This window comes from Macaca mulatta, chromosome 7, assembly GCF_049350105.2.
Source record: "Macaca mulatta isolate MMU2019108-1 chromosome 7, T2T-MMU8v2.0, whole genome shotgun sequence".
Taxonomy (NCBI): Eukaryota; Metazoa; Chordata; class Mammalia; order Primates; family Cercopithecidae; genus Macaca; species Macaca mulatta.
This window is the reverse complement of record NC_133412.1, coordinates 169,358,053-169,380,160: the sequence shown is the minus strand read 5'-3', so window position 1 is coordinate 169,380,160 and position 22,108 is coordinate 169,358,053. Positions and strand designations below refer to the sequence as shown.

The window sequence follows — 22,108 nt, the reverse complement described above, 5'->3', positions numbered from 1 at the left end:
AAGGATGGAAAGGCGCCTGAGTTTTCATTGCCCACTCATGGGCTTTTACAAATCAGCAGGAACTGCTGGGAGGCTGGGCTCTGAATGGCACAGTGGCCTCCTGACCTGGGACGGGCAGGACCGCAGGACCGTGAACAGGCAGTCAGGTCCTCCTGAAGGAATGGGTGGTACCTGAAGGGGCCCCAAGGGAGATGTAAGATCCTGGTGCCAGCCCAGTCTGCCTGCTGGACTAGGCCACTTCTATTGCTGGATCTGTTCCCTGTCTCAACACAAGAACTCCTGCCTGGGATCCACGGGACCATTATGAAACTAGGAGAATATGATAAAATGCTTGCAGTGCCGGCGCAGATAGAGTAAGCCCACTGCAGATTACAACTAAGAACCCCAGGCAGGCTCCAACAAGCAACAGCGAGGCCCCTGACAAGAAAGCCGCAGCAGCTGGCTCGGGGAGGGAAAATAAACCTGGAGAAAGACAGGTGTCATGAGCTTACTGGGGATTTTGCCTTTTTTATCTCCGAGGATTGAGCACAAAAGCTCTAGAAGAAACCCCCTCTCTCTAGACAGAAGACTGAGAAGCCAGGCTCCTGTGAGCTGGCAGTTTGAGGGAAATCCCTGATTTTTGCTTGTTTTCTTTTTTTTATCTCCTGGCCCTGCCTCACAAGGCAGTGTCAGTTGCTGAGCTGTGTTGCCACGGTCGCGACGGCAGCAGTGACAGTGACCTAAACACAAGAGAAAACCTTCCCACCGGCCAGAGGAACCCGGGGAAGGGCCTCATGTTCTGAAGAGTGTGGGGGGCTCCCTTGATCTCTTCCATTTTCTCTCACTGCTTTGCCTACAGGGTGCCCCGGCGGTGCAGACCGGTGTAGCAGCACAGGAGGATGCAGCGGGCAGAAACACCGGCTTTGCAGCCAGAGGTTTAGACAGAAAGGCTCCTGGGAGCTAGACAGTGTCAGGGGAACCCAGAGGGAGGAAGTTGGAGAACGGAATGCCCTAAGTTTGTTGTGTGAACCTGTACGCATTTTGGGCTCACCCCAAACTGCATGCACAAAAGAGATTCAAAAGAGCACAGTAAAGGCTCTGATAACTACGGTGCAAACCCCTGCCATGTCGAGACTAACCCTTGAGGGGTGCACTTGCAAGACACACCCAAGCGACATGCAACCACTGCTTATAGAAGGTGACAGAGAATTTTCAGACCAGACCCAACCTGCTAAAACAAAGCAATGCTCTAAAACTTTTAACAAGACATAGTATACTAGTTTGCTCTGGCTGCCATACAAAGTACTGCAGACACTGGGTGGCTTAAACAACAGAGATTTACATCCTCACAGTCCTGGAGGTTGGATGTCCAAGATCGAGGCGTAGGTAGGGCTTGTTTATTCTGAGGCCTCTCTCCTTGGCTTGCAGGTGGCCGCCTTCTCCCTGTGTCTTCCCATGGTCTTCCCTCTGTGCATGTCTGTGTCCTAATTTCCCATTCTTATAAGAACTCCAATCATACTGAACTAGGGCATACCTTAGTGACCTCATTTTAACTTTTAAAGACCCTATCTCCAAATACACTCACGTCTAAGGTATTGGGAGTTAGGGCTTCAGCATGGGAATTGCGGGGTTGGGGGAGGGGGCAACAACCCATAGCCGCCAGCATCTCACAACATAATATTCAAAACACCCAGAATCCAATCCAAATTATCACACCTCAGCACTTCTCTCTTGGTATAGGAAGAAATAGGAAATCAACAAGGACACAGAAGACCTGAATGCCACCATCAACCAACAGGATCTAACTGAAGTGTATTGAACCTTCCACCTGACAACAGAATGCACATTCTTCTCATGGGCACGTGAAATAGTCACCAGGACAGATCATATCCTGGGTCACAAAGCAAACCTTCACAAGTTTAAAGGAATCAAAATCCTATGAAATATGTCCTCTGATCATAATGGAATTAAACTAGGAGTCAATAACAGAAAGATATTGGGGAAATCTCCCAAAACTTGGAAGCTAAACCACACACTTCTAAATAATCCATGGGTCAAGAGGGAAGTCTCAAGGGAAACTCGCAAATATTCTGAACTGAATAAAAGTGAAAATACAAGTTATCAGCATGCATTGATGCAACTAAAGCAGTGCTTAGAGAAAAAATTATAGTACTAATTGTTTATATGAGAAAAGAAGAAAGGTCTCAATTCAATAATCTAAACCAATCTTGTCCAACCCACAGCCTACGGGCTGCATGCAGCCTAGGACAGAATGTGGCCCAATACAAATCCATAAACTTTCTTAAAACATTACTAGATTTTCTTGCGTTTTTGTTTTTTTCTTTCTCATCAGCTATCACTAGTGCATCAGCTATCACTAGTGTTAGTGTATTTTATGTGTGGACCAAGGCAATTCTTCTTCCAATGTGGCCCAGAGAAGCCAAAATGTTGGACAACCCCGATCTAAACTATACCTTAAGAAATTAGGACGAGGGGAAAGTTGAATTAAACCCAAAGCATACAGAAGGCAGGCAACAATAGAGATAAGAACAAAACTCAATAAAATTGAAAACAGAAACAATAGAGAAAAATCAATGACTCTACAAACAGGTTCTTTTAAAAGATCTATAACAATGATAAATACCTCTCGCCAGGCTGAACAAGAAGGGAGAACACACAAATTATCGATATCAGAAATGGAAAAGGGATATTGCCACAGACATTACTGACAGCAAAAGGACAGACAATAAGGAATTACTGAGATGATTAAAAACAACTACATACCCATAGGTTTGACAATGTAGGTGAGATGAACCAATTCCTTAAAAAACACAAACTACCAAAACTTACTCAAGGAAAAAAGATAAACCACACAGTCCTTTTAGCTATTAAATAAATTAAAATTTTAGTTTAAAATCTCCTGGGAAAAATCATCAAATGATTTTATTGAATAATTTACCAAAAATATGAAGAAGCAAAATACCAGTTGTAGACATTCTGTTCCAAAAAATAAGAGGAGGGAACATTTACCAACTCATTTTATGGAACACTTCCCAAATCGTCTTAATGAGGCAGCATTACTCTGCTAACAAAATCAAAGACATTACAAAAGCAGAAAACTGTGGATCAATATCTCAATTGAACACAGACAAAAAGCAGTCGACGAGATATTGGCAAATTAAATCCAGCAATATATAAACGAGATAATGCAAAGCATTCAAATATTCAGCATTCAAAAAAGATCAATCCATATAATTTATGCCACACTGACAGAACTACGAAGAAACAAAACAGTCATATCAGTAGATGCAGAAAAAACATTTGACAAAAGTAAACATCCACTCATGATTTAAAACCCTTAGTAAAATAGAAATAGAAGGGAACTTCCTGGATCTGACAAAGAACATCTAGAAAACAAAACCAAACGACCTATAGCTAACATCATACCTAATGGTGAAAGAGTGAAAGCTTCCCTCTGTGATCTAGGGAATACGAGAGGATGTCTACCCTCACCACTCCCATTCAAAATCACACTGAAAGTTTTTGCTAGTACAATAAAGCAAGAAAAAGAAATAAAAGTCATATATACATAGATGCCTTATATATAAAGAAGACATAAAACTGTCTCTAATTGCAGAAGACATGATTGTCTATACAGAAAATCTCAAGGAATTTCCAAAACATCATATAACTAATAACTGAATTTTGAAAGGTCATAGAACACAAGGTCAATATTAAAAGATCAATTGTATTTCCACACTCAAGCAACAAACAATATGAACTTTAGCCAAAAAGCACTATTTACAACAACACCAAAAAATAAAATATTTAGCCTAGATCTAACAAATACGTGCAGGATCCGAATGCTTCATGAAAGCAGCATACTGATGAAACAGCAAAGAAGATCTAAATAAATGGAGAGAAATACTATGGTCATGAAATCAAAGACTCCATATTGTTAAGATGTGAATTCTCCTCAAATTGATGTAGAACCTCAATGCCATCCCAATGAAGATCCCAGCAGGAATGTTTGTTGATGCCAACAAGCTGATTCAAACATTTATTTGCAAAGGCAAAGGACTAAGCATAATCAAAACAATTTTGAGAAAGAAAACAAATTTGGTGAGCTCATGCTATCGTATTTCAAGACTTATAATAAAGCTACAGTTATCAAGACAGTGTAGTGTTAGCAAAAGGATGGATACATACATTAAATAGAAGCTCCAGAAATGAGATGCACATAATATGGCCAATTAATTTTTAAAAAAATTGCAAAGGCAATTCAATGGAAAAAGGATAGTCTTTTCAACAAATGATACTGGAACAAGTGGACATCAATATGCAACAATATATAGAGAGATAGATATGTGAACTTGGAACCCAATCTTGTACACAAAAATTACAAAACAGCTGCAGCAATAAACAAAACTCATGCCTCATACCAAAAACTCAAAATGAATCTTAGACCTAAATGAAATCATAAAACTATAACACCTTTAGGAAAATAAGTAAGAGAAAAATGCCTGTAACCTTGTGTTAGGCAGAGTTATTAGCTCCAACATCAAAAGCAAAATCCATACAAGAAAACACTGCAAACTGGATCTTATTAAAATTATAAAAGTTTTCTCCATGAAAAACACCATCAAGAGAATGAAAAGACAAGCCACAGGCTGGAAGAAAATATTTACAAATCATCTATCTGACAAAAAAAACCTTGTAAGTAGAATATATAAAGAACACTGAAACCAGTGTCCCCACATGTGTCCATGTGTTTTCATCGTTCGGCTCCCACTTATAAGTGAGAACATTCAGTGCCTGGTTTTCTGTTTCTGTGTTAGTTTGCTGAGGATAACAGCTTCCAGCTCCAACCTTGTTCCTGCAAAGGACACGATCTCATTCCTTTTTATGCCTGTGTAGTATTCCATGGCATATATGTACCACATTTTCTTTGTCTAGTCTATCATCAATGGGCATTTGGATTGATTGCATGTCTTTGCTATTGTGAATAGTGCTGCAATGAACATATGCATGCATGTATCTTTACAATAGAATAATTTATTATATATTCCTTTGGGTATAGCCCCAACAATGGGATTGCTGGGTTGAATGGTATTTCTGCTTCTAGATCTTTGAGGAAGTGCCACACTGTCTTCCACAATGGTTGAGCTAATTTACACTCCCACCAACAGTATAAAAACATTATTTTTCTTTACAAACTTCACAGCATCTGTTGTTTCTTGACTTTTTAATAATCACCGTTCTGACTGGTGTGAGATGGTATCTCATTGTGGTTTTTATTTGCATTTCTCTAATGATCAGTGATGTTGAATTTTTTTTCATAGGTTTCTTGGCCACATGAATGTCTTCTTTTGAGAAGTACCTGTTCATGTCCTTTGCCCACTTTTTAATGGGGTTGGAAAACAACCCACTTTTAAAAATAGGTAAAAGATCTGAACAGCTAAATAGGAAATATATCCCTGAACAAGAGATACATACACAGAGGGCAAATAAACACTTGAAAAGGTGCTCATCATCATTAATTAGGGAAATGTAAATTAAAACTACCATGAGATAACACTACACATCTACCACAATGGCTAAACTTAAAAAAAAAAACCAAAAAACCCTCGTGTTACTAATTTCTGATGAGAAAGTAGGGCAACCGGAACTCTTGTACCTTGCTATGGGAAGCAATTATGCAGCCATTTAAAGAAAACAGTTAAGCCAGTTCTTACAAAGTTAAACATATGTTTATCATATGACCCAGAAATCCCACTTCTACGTATTTACCCAAGAGGAATAAAAACTGATGTTCACCAAAAACCTGTGTGCAAATGTTTACAATAGCTTTATTCATAACTGCCCCACACTGGAAACAATGCAAGTGTCTTTCAACTGGTAAATGGGTGAACTGTCTACATTCACCCAATAGAATTCCACTCGACAATAAAAATGAAGAAGTTATTGATGTCCACAATGACATGGGTGAATCTCAAATGCATTAGGTTACCTGAATGAAGCTATATGGGAAAAGCCATTTAGATGGTATCCTGGATGATGCAAAAAACAATGGGGTGGACAACAGCAGAGACAAGGGTGTGTGCAGTAGGGGGTGGTTGGCTGCAAGAGACAGCAGGAGGAGATATTTTGGGGCGATAGAAAGTTCTAAATTTTGATTGTGGTCATGGTCACAGGGTTCTGTGCATCTGTTACCAGTTAGAGAACCATATCATCCCCTCCACCAAAACAATCTTCTGGTATGCATATTAGCAAGTAAATCAAAAGCACACCTGGGAAGGAGACTGCGGCATTTGCTCTTAGCCAGGCGCTGTGGCAAGCCCAGCGTTCGCCATTCCATGCAGTCCTCAGGGCCCCTGGGAGGTGGTGGTGGCCTTCCAACTGCACAGTCTCTCAGCTGAGGCCCCAGCGCCCAGGGTCAGGCTGGACCCCAAACCACATCTGCCTCCATGTCCCAAGCTCTTTCTACAGCGCCAAGATTTTACTGCATGTATGACAAAGGTGCTTGGCAAATCGAGACTCAGTGGACCTCGGCCCGCAGCCGAGATCACTGTGGCGTTTCGACAGGCCTGCAGAGGGCCTGCAGAACATGTGACAGCTTTCCTGAGGAAGTGCTCAGAAGGAAGTCTCCAGCAGCGTGGCACGGCTCCCCAGGTCCCAGGCCTTTCCATTCACATCTCCCACCTTAACCCTGATGTCCATTCCGACCTGGGGGCTCTCTTGAGCCCTGCATGATCAGTGTGGAGTCTGAGTCAGAGGCAACTGCAAAGAGAGCTTCTCCCTTCACACCAGGTCTCCCTTCACCTCTCTGTGAGGCCACATTCACATGGCTCTCCCAGGCATGCCCTGGAGCTGAGGCTCAAGGTGGTTGATTTCAGCAAAAGTCCTTTGTGATGAAGGCCCAGGGCTGGACAGGCACAAGGAGACGTCCACCAGCCCTGGCAGAGCACCCTGTGTGCCCCACCTCCCTGCAGCTCTCCACACTCCCCATGGGGCTGGTCTCCTGCTGAGACATCTGGGGCTCTCACTCACCACAAACCAGGGCCCAGCTTCCCAAGGTTGAGTGGCACCATCCCTCAGGGTGGCAACAGGCTGGGTCCACAGGCTGCCACCTGAACCCCTTCAGGAGAGAGGGCTGGGACTATGGCAAGCTGGTCAAAGACTGGGGATCCCCAGGGAGAAGTGTGTGTGTTCATGGCTTAATTGGGGTGACGGTAGTAGCAATGATGGCAATCAGAACACTTGAGTTTATGCCACCAAATCCAGGGAAGGTAGAGAAGAGACAGGGGCTTGCTTGCATTTCACTATAGGAGAAAGACAGCTGGTGATGAAGCCCTGAAGGGAGACATGGGCCACAGAGGGAGAGTGAAAAGACTGTGTCCCCACCCAAATCTCATCTTGAATCGTAGCTCCCCAAATCCCCATGTGTTGTGGAAGGGACCTGGTGGGAGGTAATCGGATTACTGGGGCTGTTACCCCCATGCTGCTGTTCTCGTGATAGTGAGTGAGTTCTCACACAATCTGATGGCTTTATAAAGGGGCTTTCCCTCTTTTGCTCAGCACTTCTCCTTCTCGCCATCATGTGAAGAAAAATGTGTTTGCTTCCCCTTCCGCCATGACTGTAAGTTTCCTGAGGCCTCCCCAGCCATGTGGAACTATGAGTCAATTAAATCTCTTTCCTTTATAAATTACCCAGTCTCAGGTATGTCTTTATTAGCATCATGATAATGGACTAATACAAACCTCAATGGATGTTGCTTCCCCTTCTCAGCACATCACCGAAGGCTCAGAGTGAGCTCAGCTGTCTCTGCAAATGGCAGACAATGATCAATGACCTTCACAGTGCGGCAGTCATTAACTCACAGTGGTTTAGCTGCCTTTCAGAGACCCTACCACCCTAGGGATGAAGAAACTAAGGTGATATAGGTGCACCCCATGAGGATGCAGGGCATGCAGCTACTCCCCTGCACACCTTCCATCGGAATCTTCAGAACTGCCAGTGACTCTGGTGGGGTAATTTCTATCCATGCCTTTAACAAAAGGGGATGCAGAAACTGCCCCTAGAAAGGGTTAAGTGATTTGCCCAAGGTTAGTCCCTCAGCTAGCAAGGAGTAGAAGGGGTCAGTGCAGTGTGTGTGTGTGTGTGTGTGTGTGAGAGAGAGAGAGAGAGAGACAGAGAGAGAGAGAGAGAGAGAGAGAGAGAGAGACTTCATGTACACTGGTGAATGAACCTTTGCAATCCAGTTCAAATCAGAATCTGGGTTTCCTGGGACATGCCTCAAGTATCTCCTCCTCCCTGAGGACTTGCATTTCTACAAACCTGGCTTCAGTTTTATCTGCCATGGGCTTCCTCAAGGAGAGAGAAAAGGAGAGCTCTTTAGATGGTGCAGAAGAAGAATGAGGCAGCGATAGGTAACCGGCTCCAGAAAAGGCAGGCTAGGCTGAGGTCAGCTCCAGTGATCCAAGGGAAGGATGGCTACCTGGCTCATGACACACTGAGGTAGGCAATCAATTATTTAAAAAGTAAACAACCAGGTAAAGAACGTAGGACTCTAGGCACCGAGACTTAATTACCAAGGAAAAGGGACAATTCCAAGGGGCACAACTTGAGTGCCCTCCACAGTGGAAAACCCTTATTTGTCCACAGAGTTCCTACCTCACAGGCTCTTGGTTTAGCCCTGGCTACAAGTGGAGGTGAGGTCTGGGGGTGCATTTCAGTAAATCTGCCTGGCTTAGTACAAAAGTCAACCCCTCTTCCTGGGGCAGGGCTCTCCGCTGTGGAATATTAAGTGGAAGCAGGACAACAGCATGCTCTGTGAATCTCCTCCCAGGGGTCTTTGGAAGGCCCTGGAAGAAATGCTAACGAGCACAGGTTTGAAGACTTCTCCTTAGTGAGATGTCTGTGCCAAGAGCATCAAAATAAACTTCCAGGCTGTAAAAATAAAGGTTGATTGGTGTTTGCTGGGAAGAAGGGATCTCAAAGTAGAAAGCCATCCTCTCTAAAATAATACATATTGAGGTCCTTTAAAACTTAATAAAAAAGCAGGATTTTGTGGCGTGCAATTCCACATCATCAAGGCCCTCAACACCATTACATGAGTAACTCATGGAGGTCCCTGGTCAGATGTCAGCCTCTGAGTCCTGGGCCCTTGAAGCCAGTGCAGGAGGCTGAAGCCTTCGAAAGCTGCCTGTCTGCCCAGGCTGACTGTGCCAGCTCCAGACTGGGTTGCCTGTTGTACAGCTTCATGCACACCCCGTGCCTGCCCTGGCTAATCATGGTGTGTCTCACAGTGAGGTGGAGGTGGTGTCTTCCCACCACACAGGTATTATAACTGAGACTTTGACAGTTTAAATATTTCCAGAGAACCAGAAACTAAATTCAAACTGCCCGAGTATCATGGTATACTCTGCAATATTCCAGGATTATAGAAATCAATAGTCTCTATCAAACCTGTATTAGACCAGGTTCTCCAGAGAAACAGAAACAGAACCAATATGTATATATGAACAGAAACAGAACTAATAACATATATATACACACACACACATACATACATATATGAAGAGATTATGAGGAATTGGCTTATGCAATTATGGAGACTGAGAAACCCCACCATCTGTCACCAGCAAGTTGGAGACCCAGGGAAGCTGGTGGCATAATTCAGTCTTAAGTCCAAAGGCCTGAGAACCAGTGGAGCTAGGGTGGTAAAACCCAGTCCAAGAGCAGACCAATGTCTCAGCTGAAGCAGGCAGGCAGGAGACAAAAGGGGCAAATTCCTCTTTCCTTCTCCCTCAGTGGACTGGTTGATGCCACCCACATTGGGGAGGATCATCTGCTTTACTGGGTCCACGGATTCAAACGCTAACCTCAGCCAGAAACACTGTCATGGACACACTCAATCTGGGCATCCCAGCGTGCAGCCAAGTTGACACCTTAAATAAACCATCACAGTCCCCTGGTGCTTAGCACAGTGCCTGGAGCACAGCACGTGCTAAAGGTGACAAGAGCTAATGGGCAGAATTTTCACAGAAGCAAGGTACATAGGCTTTTGCTGATGAATGTGGCCAAGCTTTTCTCCCGGGGGTACTAAGCGGCTGCTGCTCTCTATGTGGTCCGTGTGCTCATCCTGATGGAGGTGGAAATAGAGAGCTCCAAAGAGTCCCTGCTTTGGTCACATCTGGAAGTGAGAAATTCTTTTCTACTCCCTGTAGAGGTTATCAGTGGGTGGGGTCTGCCTCTTTCTACAGACAGGGGGCTGAAGGCTGGAATCAGTGCCCACGCATCTACAGTGAGTGCCTGCTGGACGGGGCACGGAGCACCCCGCCTAAGATCACTCACATCACACACCTGGGAATGGCGTCCAGGCCTCCTCCGATCCCCAAATCCCAAAGGCTTTCTCGTTAACTTGCCCAGCCCTGCAACACGTTGGGGTGACATCCTGCAGAGAATTGGCCTCCAAATCTGGCTGTTTTGCTGAAAAAACATAATCTGCCCTTTCATTAAGCTTTCCAATGCACAGGGAGCTACCAAGCTTTTCTGTGCTGCTCGCCCATGCAGGCTGCAGTTAAGGGCAAGATTTGCTACTGGATATCAGTACTTGCCACTCTCCTTGGCTAATGTTTCCATGCTGGAGAGTCTTCAATTTACAATCAGGTGGATGAAATAAAAATGAAAGCTAATATTTATTGAGAGCCTGCTCTATGCCCGGTATGGGCTAAGCACATTACAGGCATGATTGGGTTTTATTATCGCAACCCTATGAGGTGGGTACTATTGTCACCCTTGTTTGACAGGCGAGGACGCAGGCACACATGGCAAAGAAGACATCACCCGCTCTGGAACCCCTGTAAGTGGCCACCTGCATGTCCTTACATTGCGCAGGACAAAGAGGGCTGCTTTCTTCCCTCAAAGAGCATCTAAGCTGGTGGAAGGTAGAGGGCACACCTACGGCACTCCAAATGTGACCAGGCATAATGACACTGGGATCTTCGCTGAGTGCATGCTATTTTTTTTTTTTTTTTTAATACAGAGTTTCGCTCTTGTTGTCCAGGCTGGAATGCAATGGTCTGATCTCCACTCACAGCAACCTCCGCCTCCTCAGTTCAAGCGATTCTCCTGCCTCAGCCTCCCAAGTAACTGGGATTACAGGCGCCCACCACCACGCCCAGCTAATTTTGTATTTTTAGTAGAGATAGGGTTTCTCCATGTTGGTCAGGCTGGACTCAAACGCCCGACCTGAGGTGATCGGCCCGCCTCGGCCTCCCAAAGTGCATGCTAATTTTTAGAGCAGTGTTCATGTTTGTTGTGGTGACTCCCTTGTAAGCACTTTACTGCTGTGCTATCTTTCTGGTTCAGCGGAAGCTTTCAAAAGGGGTCCCACCCAGAGCCCAAGGATGGCAATGGGTTCAGATCCAGTTCCCCGCGCTGGCCACACTGGCTGTCCTATCTCCCCCCAAACTGATGTGTCAGGTGTGCTCACGTGGCCGCCTTGCTGCTGGCGCGACTGCCTTTGACGGAAGTGCTGGCCTGCCTCTTCGCTGCCTGCGGGTCCCTCTGTCTATGCTCACGTCCTCTCCTGAGCCCCTTCTGGCCGCCCTGGCACCTGGGCAGGGAGGAGCAGTATCTTTCAAGTAACAGTTGCTCTGGGACGGGCTGTTGTAACTTTGTGGTGTCCCCTCATTTTCACAACAGCTCAGGATGAGATGGAGGATTGGAGCTCAGAGAGGGATGTTCATTTCCCTGAGCTGGCACAGCTCATATGTAAGTGATCAGGAATCAAACTCCAGATCTACCGACTCCTAACCCTCCTCACTCCAGGCTGAATTAACAGCTTTCTCTACTGGGGTCCTATGCTAATTTATTCCTAGAACTGACAAAATATTCATTACATTACATTATATTTATTACACTGCGTGTATTATAGTACATTATATTATATTACTTTACAATATATTATGTTATGTTACATTACCTTATAGTTAGATGTGTACTTATGTTACATTATAGTTAGCTGTGTACTTATCTATTTTTCTTAGGGACTGTGAGCACTTATAGGATATGAGTTGAGTCTAACTTCTCTTTGAATCCCAGTGCCTAGCACATCTACTGACATAGAGCAGATGCTAAAAATATTTTTTATGAAAAAAAAGTGTACCCAATCAATAGCTGTGCATTGAGCTACTTGGTATAATATATACATGGCGGAGGAGATGGCTGTATTTTCTGTGTGTCCGACATGTAGGACCCAAGGAAATAAGGATATTTTTGGAAAGCCTGAGAGCATTTCAGAATTAAGAGGAAAAAGCAAATTCACCTCTTCTGAAAGTGTTGCCATAGTAACTCAGCACAACGCAGGGGGAGAAAACGCTGTTTCATCAGAGTACATCATTTCAGATTAGCAATAATGGAGGAAGCACTTGCCCTGGGGGGACAGAAAGGCTCAGATGGTGTGGTCCAGGGCCCTGGGAACCTTGTCCTCCATATGCATCCCATGGTCCATGGTAAGAACTCAGGGGACTGGGACAAGCCCCAGAGCCACAGCTTGCATTCAGAGGAGGCTGGCTAAGAACCTGAAGCAGCAGCAGCCAAGGCCAGTTTGAGATGCCTCACCTCCCTGGCTGTACCTGAGGAGCTCCTCCACCTGGCTGTGGCTTCCTGAGGTGGGGATAGGGGGGAGGAGTCTGTGCCTCTGTTTGTTCCGCTATGAGAAGTTCAGGCCACTCTCACTGGATCTCAGCAGTCAAGCAAAGCAAGAGGATGGGGAGTTTAAAAATTTTCCCTTAGGGAATAGCTGGCAAAGATTGCTATAAATTAGTATTTATTCTACCCCAATTAACTCGATAGCATCTTTCAAGTGATTCAGCAGTGTCATTGGAACCAAATGGATGTCCCCTGTGTGGGCCAGCAGCCTCCTAATCAGATTAAATTCCTTTCCGCTGTGGAGAATAAAGTATCAGGGCCTTAGGAGGATGGGTGGGGAATTTGTTTGTTCCATTGTTATCTCGTTCATTGGCTAAACAGACATTTTACTGGGCACCTACGACATGCCAGGGAGTCAGGTTGGAAGCCAGAGGTACCAAGAGAAAAACTATGTAATCCCTATTTTGGAGGAAGAGAGAGAGAACGGGAAAGTGGTGGTGGGTGATGAAGGCTGAGAAGAGAAGACAAAAGGAATGAAAGTGAAATTGAGCATCATTCTCCATCAGTGAGCACATGTATCCTGGAGTGAAGCGGGGGCTGGGGCAATGGCAAGTCCAGCTTGTTTACCTCCCTGAGTGGATCCTTTTGGTTTATTTTTAAACATCTTCTCCTCTATATGGCAAAATTGTCTTCAGTCGTAATCACAGCATGAAACAACAGCAACAAAAGGCCAGATTCTCCACTGGAGGTGCACATCGGAATCTCCAGGAGAACATTCTAAAATGCTACAGTCTCCTCCAACCAATGTAGCTCTCAGGGGAACGCACTGCACCCTCCTCCCCAGGGGCACCTGTATGAGCAGAAGAGGAAGGCACAGAGGTGGCCATCCTGTGCCAACACAATCCGGCTCAGGACTCTGCAGCCTCAAAGTTATTTCAGTACACCCAGCTGGGTCAGAAGCCAGAGAAAACTCCCCCCACCACTACACATGATGTTCAGGAAGTCACGTCAAAACCCCCGACCTGTGTACGGGAGGAAGAGTGCACACTGCGTTAGGAAGAAAACAGGGCCAGAAAAGCTAAGGGAGGTGGCACCATGTGTGTGCATAATCCCTGCCAACCAGCAAGCCTGTTCAACAGAGCTGGCCTGAACAGAATCCCAGCATGGAAAATGCAAAATGCCAGGAAAGCAAATTAAGACTAGGATGTGACTTTTTTCTTTTTTAATTTTTTTAAATTTGATTTTTCCATAAGTTATTGGGGTACAGGTGGTTTATGGTTACATGGGTAAGTTCTTTAGTGGTGATTTGTGAGATTCTGGTGCACTCATCACCTGAGTCGTATACACTGCACCACATTTGTAGTCTTTTATGCCCCCTTCTACTCTTCCCCCAAGTCCCCAAAGTCCATTGTATCATTCTTATGCCTTTGCACCCTCATGGCTTAGCTCCCACATATCAGTGAGAACATAGGATGTTTGGTTTTCCATTCCTGAGTTACTTCATTTAGAATAATAGTCTCCAGTCTCATCCAGGTCATTGCAAATGCTATTAATTCATTCCTTTTTAATGGCTTCCTAGTATTCCATCTCATATATATATATATATATATATATATATACACACACACATATATATATATATGTATACCATAGTTTCTTTATCCACTTGATAATTGGTGGGCCTTTGGGTCGGTTCCATGATTTTGCAATTGCAAATTGTGCTGCTATAAACATGTGTGTGCAAGTATCTTTTTCTCATATGACTTCTTTTCCTCTGGGTAGTTACCCAGTAGAGGGACTGCTGGATCAAATGGTAGTTCTACTTTTATTTCTTTAAGGAATCTCCACACTGTTTTCCACAGTGGCTGTACTAGTTCACATTCCCATCAGCAGTGTAGAAGTGGTCCCTGTTCACCGTGTCCATGCCAACATCTACTATTTTTGATTTTTTGATTATGGCCATTCTTGCAGGAATAAGGTGGTATCGCATTGTGGTTGTGATTTGCATTTCCCTGATCATTAGTGATGTTGAGCATTTTTTCATATGTTTGTTGGTCATTTGTATGTCTTCTTTTGAGAACTGTCTATTCATGTCCTTAGCTCACTTTTTGACGGGATTGTTTTTTTCTTACTGATTTGTTTGAGTTCGTTGTAGATTCTGTGTATTAGTCCTTTGTCAGATGTGTAGATTGTGAAGATTTTCTTCCCCTTTGAGGGTTGTCCGTTTACTCTGCTGACAGTTCCTTTTGCCGTGCAAAAGCTCATTAGTTTAATTAGGTCCCAGCTATTTATCTTCATTTTTACTGCATTTGCTTTTGGGTTCTTGGTCATGAAATCCTTGCCTAAGCCAATGTAGGGACATGACTTTTGTTGTTCCTCAAAAGGACGCCACATGGCTGGGCGTGGTGGCTCACCCCTGTAATTCCAGCATTTTGGGAGGCTGAGGCAGGTGGATCACCTGAGGTCAGGAGTTCAAGACCAACGTGGCCAACATGGTGAAAACCTGTCTTTATTAAAAATACATAAATTAGCCAAGAGTGGTGGTGTTTGCCTGTAGTCTCAACTACTAGGGAGGCTGAGGCAGGCGAATCACTTGAACCCAGGAGGCAGACGTAACAGTGAGTCAAGATTGTACCACTGCACTCCAGCCTGGGTGACAGAAGAGACTCCGTCTCAAAAAAACAAAACAAACAAATAAACAAAAAGGATGCCGATGCCACAGTACTGTTCCTTGGGTGGACAGCACTTTTCGAGAGGTCAGTTCTTATAAGGAACCTCCTTCCTATTCACCCTCTGTTTCTGAGGGGACGGCAGCTTGGACAGGAGCAAGGAGGTCTGAGACTCACCCCAGCTGCAAGTCAATGGCTGCTTCACAGCTCCCTGGCCTCTGCTTACCCAGCTTTCAAACAGACACGATGATCCCTGCCTCAACCACCTCCCAAACTCTTTAAAAGCATCCGATGAAAATAAACATTTTCTGTGATAAAGGTACTGATACCCACTCTTTTTGTGACTCTGGGCAGAAAGGGTCTGTGGTATCTCTTCGATCCTCAGTGTTTTGCACATAGCAGGCACTCAATAAATGCTCAGTGGCTTGTTTGGGCAACATCAAGTCTATATTATGCTCCATAAGTAACCTGTCTGTTGGAGAGAAAATCATCTCAGAAACAAGATTGGATTCGTCCTGAGAGTATGTAAGGGCGCTCCGAAGGCCGAGAAAGAATGTACCTGGCAGGCCAGGAGAGAAGACAGCACTTTAATCCGCTGTTGAAAAACCTGAGTCCAGTTGCCGAAATGTTTGGCAAAGGGATCTGGGCCACTCTCTAGGGGTTCTGATACGGACGCAGCTCAGAGTGGTGGAATTGAGGGGGTTGTAAGCGTTAGCATCCGTGAGAAGGGAGCTAGGCAGGAGGACTTTTTCTTAAGAGCCAGAAAATGCCTCCTTTCCAATTGAAACAGACAGTGCTGGTGTTTCAAATTATTAACATAAAGACACATGTGGAGGGCTGCGATCCCCATGTCAGCTTTTGCAAAAGGCAAGGGAGATATAAAGTAGATTAATGAAAGGAAAACATGAAGATCCATTGGTCCTTTTTGCTTTCTTTCTTGATTAATGGGGAACATTTAGAGCTGGTGATGCTCATCTCATGGTTGAGGGTGAAAGAAGACTGGGGGTTCAGGCCAGGGTGCATAGTCAGGCTCTGTCTCCAACTGGTAGTATAGCCACATGTCCACTCTTTCACTCCAAGCCCATTTCACTCCAGTGGGCAGACTGTGGAAGGTTCAGAGATGACATATGTACATAGCAGGGACTCAATCCATGGAGCGACTTGCTGGAGAAAAGCCATGAGCAGATAAGAAAAGCTGCCTGCAAGGGCTTTTGACTTCAACCTGTGCCAAAGGACCAGACCAGCTGGATACAGGGTTTATCCTCAGGAAGTTTGATTAACTCCTCGTTAAGGGGGAATGTGGTGACTTAGATAGAGACAAAGTATTAGAATAATGGTTCTGTTGAGCATTTGTAAGAAAGTTGTGGAATTATGCTGAGATGTTTGTTTATTTATTTATTTATTTATTTATTTATCGATTTATTTATTTTTAGAAAGAGGGTCTTACTCTACCACCCAGGCTGTATGCAGTTGTGTGATCTTGGCTCACTGTAGCCTCGAAATCCTGGGCTCAAGCAATCCTCCCGCCTCAGCCTCTCAAGTAGCTGACACTACAGGCATGCACCACCACACCGAGCTAACTTTATTTTTTGTAGAGACCAGCCCTGGCTGGTCTCCGACTCCTGGCCTCAAGCCATCCTCCTGCCTCAGCTTCTAAAAGTTTTGAGATTACAGGTGTGAGCCACTGCGCCCACCCTGAGATGTTTATTTCTTTAAATATTGCCCACCCAAAAGCACATGATGGCTAGTTAGTGCTACTTAAAAGAAAACACAGTAAGTTAAATCCACACACAATCAGAACCCCCGTGAATCATATATGCCACTACAGACGTTCATCACACACAGCTCTAGCTCTGGCAGTGGGCTCTCCAGGCAGCCACATTTGCTGTTTGTCACACACACAGGTAGCTCCTTAAATGAACCTATGAACTAAAATGAGGGGTGTGACTACACATGCCCAATGGCAACAGATAACACCAACCCCAGCTACTCCAACAGGGAGAAGGTGCAGGAACAAAGAGCTGGGCCGTCCGCACCCCTGTCTGACTTGGCTACCATGGAGCTGTGTGACTGTGGACTAATCCCTCACCCTCTCTGGGCCTTATCGTTCTTATCTCTAAATGTGGGTAATGAAAATATTTCCCTCCTTGAGGTGCTGTGAGGGCTTCTTGAGCTGACAGAAGAAAAGCCCTGAGAATGAGACCCAGTGCATGGTTCTAGGCACAGAGCCTAGCACCAGGGAAATGGTAATTTAATAAGCTGCCGTTGTGTTTAGTTTTGGTAGCACTAGTAGTAGGTGATGGTCGTGGCACTGTCTTTGTTTTTACTATTTTAAGATGGTGCATGTTCTGGGAAGAACTTTTTCAAACTTGAGAATTATGAGCTTACTGTTTCAGTTCCTATTCAAAGGTCTACAGCAAATACACAATGGGCTATGGAAATGCGCAGGCGTGTGTCTCGGGGCCTAGGAAACCCTTTACCCAGACCCTTCCCATCTCAGCTCCTTGGAAGTCTGGCATGAGAGATGTGGGACTTATTCCTCTTTAGACAGATGTGTTTGCTGGATTTGCTGATGCTGGGCTGCGTCCCTGGCACTGGGCACGGGTGGGAGGGAAGAGGCCTCTGGCCAAAGCATAGAGGTGAAGTTCCCGCCTCTTTCAGGCACGCAGCGTGGGAATTGGGGTGGCTAAGGAGGAAATCAAGTGAATGGGTGAGGCAAGGGAGGACGACAGAGTGAGGAGGGGCATTGCTCTGTCAGGAAGCTGAGCCCTGAGTCCCCAGATGGTAGCACAAGAATGAGGGTGCAGGGGATAAAAAAAAAATCTGCTGAATAAACTCAACATTCTGTTTAGCCACTCAAGCAACAAACATGCAGGGCGCTGGAACTCTCTACATGTCACAAAGCACATCGCAGCTCCCTTGGCTGGTCAGTGCTCGCTGTGACAATAGAATGGCTGTCATTCCATTTTTACTGTTGCAGAGACGGTGGTTGTAGGGGGTCACCTTTGCAAAGATCCCACAGCCATTGTGGGGGCCAGCAGAGACCTGGGCCTGTGACACCAATCCCACCTCCTTCATCTTCTATGCAGAATCGACTTCATACCAGCCCTATGTCCTGTGCTAGGGGGAGCCACACAAGAACCGGCCAATCATCTCCACAAATGACAATCTAGCGGATAGGGAGGGAGAAGTCCCCGGGAATGCTACAGAAGAGCACTGGCCACTCAGAAGGACAGCATCTTAGCGTGTGGGATCCAGGCACCTGGTTTTGTGGGAAGGGGATTCTGAATCCAGCACTGAAGGAGGGGAGGGGGGCATCCCAGGGACAAGGCACGGAAAATTTGGCACACCACTATGGAGAGCTGCATGTGTCCCAGCCTGGCTGGTGTGGGCACCAGGAAGATGCATTTGGGCCCAGGCCTAGAGATGGGGTCTGTTCATGGGAACAAGGGTTGGACCAAGGCCTTGGCACTGTATCCCATGGATTGAGGAAGCCACAGAAGACCCTCAGCAGGAGGAAGCTCCCTCTGGCAAGGGTGAAGAAAGGAAACAGATCAGGAAGCAAGTGGAGACACCCCCCAGGTGAGAAGCAGTGGTCCAGGGAGGAGGAGAGGCGGGGCCGAGGGCTGCAGCAGTGGCATGGCGATTTGGACGGATGTTACTGGGTCAAGAAATACCCAGCCCATCTAGGACCCCCTCAGCAGAGACTGCTGCCAGGTTAAAGAATATCCTACGAGCTATGCTGCCGTGTGACAGGTGAGCACAGCACAGTGGCTGACAGCAAGGATGCCCAAACATGACCTGCAAATCCCCCTCTGCCACTTCCTCCCTATGTGGCTTGGTGCCATAACCCTGGAGCCTCAGTTTTCTCATCTATAGAATGGGAACGATGAGAAGTGCTGAGAGCAGAGCCTAGCCTTTCATGAGTGCTCAATACATGTCAAGCTGTGTCATTACTATCTGTTATATTTACAAAGCTATTTGCACAAATTACCCCCTCCAACGTTCAAAATAAACCCATGGAGCAGGTTTTTTGTTTTGTTTTGTTTTCTGAGTGTCTCATTCTGTCACCTAGGCTGGAGTGCAGTGCTGCAATCATGGCTCCCTGCAGCTTCGACCTCCTGGGCTCAAGCCATCCTTCCTCTTCAGCCTCCTGAGTAGCTGGGACTATAGGTGTGCACCTGGCTAGGCTAATTTTTTAACACCACACCTGGCTAACTTTTTTGTAGTTTTTGTAGAGACAGAATCTCACTCCGTTGTCCAGGCTGATCTTGAACTCCTGACCTCAAGCAATCTGCCCGCTTCAGCCTCCCAAAGTGCTGGGATTATAGGTGTGAGCCACTGCGCCCAGCCTGGGGAATGTAATCTTGAGCCCCTCTTCAAATATGCAAACAGGCTCAGTCATGACTTTCTGGGGACATGCAATCAGGCTCACTGGGGAATTGAAGCCCCTTGGGCAACCTGTGGCTACCCTGCACACAAGATAGCCCCCAGCTGTTCCCAGCCCTGCCAGTGGCAGCCCTACTGCCACAATGCTTCGGGAGGCACCTGAGTGGGCTGGGCCAAGTAGGGGAATCTATGGAGGCCCATCCTTCTCATTCCCTGTTTGAGATGCATCCTGTCTGATCCATGAGCCCAGGTGGCTGCTGCTTTCTGCTTGAGGGCACAGACTCGTGGATACATTCTCCGACATCACTTTTAATCTCCCCAACATGCCTCAGAGTCTGGCTGTGTGGGAAAAGCCACAATAGTAACTTCAATTAAAAACTGTTCTCGTGCATCTTGCTTTGCTTGAAATGTTCTCAGCACGGGTGAGGGATTGGAGTCTTTCAAGATGTCTCCAGCAAGAAGGGAGATGATTAAAAGCTGCCCCGGGAGGCCTGAGATGGTGCATAAGTACAAATAAGCCAATGTTCACAAGATTCTTAAAAGAAGGGGAAGGTGAGTTGAGAGTGGAAGTCAGGGAAGAGGGGAGGTAGAAATGGTGTCATTAAGGATCTTTATTCTGGTGGAATAAAATAGCACTGGGTCACAGAGGGCAGTTATTTCCAGGAGCCACAAGTTGTGTTTGTGAGTAAGTCGGACATAGACAGAGGTGTAGAGTGACCGAGTGAGGAGGATCTGCCCCATGAAGTGTGGGCAAGGAGGAGAGTGGAGACCCTGAGCTAAGGGAGTGAGCCATGAGACACAGCACGTGGGAGCCAGGTGGCTGGTTCAAATCTGCGCCTCAGTTGCTTCACCTGAAAATTGGGCTTAATTGTAATCCTGACTTCAGAGCATGGTGGTGAGGCTTAGCTGTGCTGCTCCGTGTAACACAGAGAGCCTGGCACACAGCAAGGCAGGCGTTAGCATGGTCGGTATGGTCAGTTCTGGTTATAGGAATCAAGCGACCAATGGCACCTGAAGGTTAGCTTCTCCAACCTTCATGATAGGAACCAAGAGAAGGAAAAAGCTTCAGTGCCTTCACGTTGTTCTCCACAAAGGATTCGGGGTGGAGGCGAGCTTCCTTCCAGATAGACTGCAGGCCAGGATGTCTGCTAGCACCATGTGATTTTCCTGACCAAAAGTATAAAAAATGGACTCCACTTCCAAGGGCCGATAGACATCATTCATCAGCAGGAGGCCAAACAGATTCCCCTTTTGCAGAAGACATCACTCCTGCAATGTTGGGCAGAAAGGAGTCTGCTGCTGGGCCCTCAAGGGAACCTCAGAAGGGAGGGGTGCCCTGATGGCGAGCTGCTTGGAGCTGCAGGGGCAGAGGAGAGGCATGGCCCCTCCCCGGGGGAGCAAGCTTCCTGTCCTCCAATGCCCCTCTCAGTCCTTTCAGCCTCCTGTGGGGTCCTCACCTCCACCTCTGGCACTAGCCCGTCTGAGTCGTGGGACACCTGTCTTCAGCCACAATCCACTCTGCCCGGACAGGCTGCAGAGACAGCCAGGCTGGAAGGGGTCGTGACAGAGAACCACACTCTCTGGGGTTCAGATCTGCTTCCATCTCACCCCAACACTCTACAGTCCATCAGCTGTGACTCAGACCTAGCCTTGTGCTCAGATCTAGCCTTGACCCCAGCGTAGCCTCTTCTCACCTGGATGACTTTAGGCAAGGCCCCAAAGCTCTCTGAGCCTCAGAATCCTCTTCTCTAAAATGGGCATGCTGAAGGTGTTGCCTTCATAGGCTGCCCGTGCAGCACAGAACCTGGCTGTTAGCAGGTGCTCAAGATTCACCTACACCATCTGTCCTCTTCTTCCACCAGAGGGTGGGGCTCCTGCCTCACCGGTCTTCGTGCCTAGGAATGATGTTCTGTATGCAATGTGTGCTCTCACGCTGTTGGTAAGGATGACAAAGACGATGAAGGCTGGCAATCACTTCTTTCTGGCTTTCCACATTCCCCAACACAGCCTGCCTGCAAGGCTGGCCCTGCCTGATTGATTTGATTATTGGGATATGCAGCAGGGCCCAGATGGAACCTCCTCAGGGAGAGAAGAAGGATTGGCAGGAGGTCAGAGAGAAAGCAGGAGATGCAGGAAGGGCTGCTAGGACTCGGTGCAGAGTGACGGGGGTGCGGGGTGCCTGGGAGAGCACATTAGTCACTCCCCCTCAGGTGTCCCTCAAAGCTGCTGGAAATCAAGTCTTAATTCATTTCTAATCAGCTTCCAGAGCTTCATGCTGAGGATATGGATGCGGGGTCTTCACGAGGGCTGGAGGAAATAAGCAATATTCCACCTCTTGGCTAAATGGTAGGCTGGCAAACTGCATGGGCCTCAGGCTGGAGCAATCTGCTTCCACCATTTCCCTTCACTTTCA

At 46.3% G+C, this 22,108-nt stretch overlaps 1 protein-coding gene across 4 annotated transcripts in view; it reads right to left on the bottom strand.

The window, feature by feature from the left end:
• C7H14orf132 (chromosome 7 C14orf132 homolog) overlaps window positions 1-22,108 on the bottom strand; it is a 48,582-nt gene that overhangs the window by 15,283 nt on the left and 11,191 nt on the right. Inside the window, exon 1 of one of the 4 annotated variants that reach the window (XM_077941680.1) lies at window positions 7,741-7,785. The exons of the other annotated variants lie outside the window; for them this stretch is intronic. The gene's annotated coding sequence lies outside the window, so the exon portion shown is untranslated. Of the gene's footprint in view, window positions 1-7,740; window positions 7,786-22,108 lie in introns of those variants that run through there. 4 annotated transcript variants of the gene reach the window in all.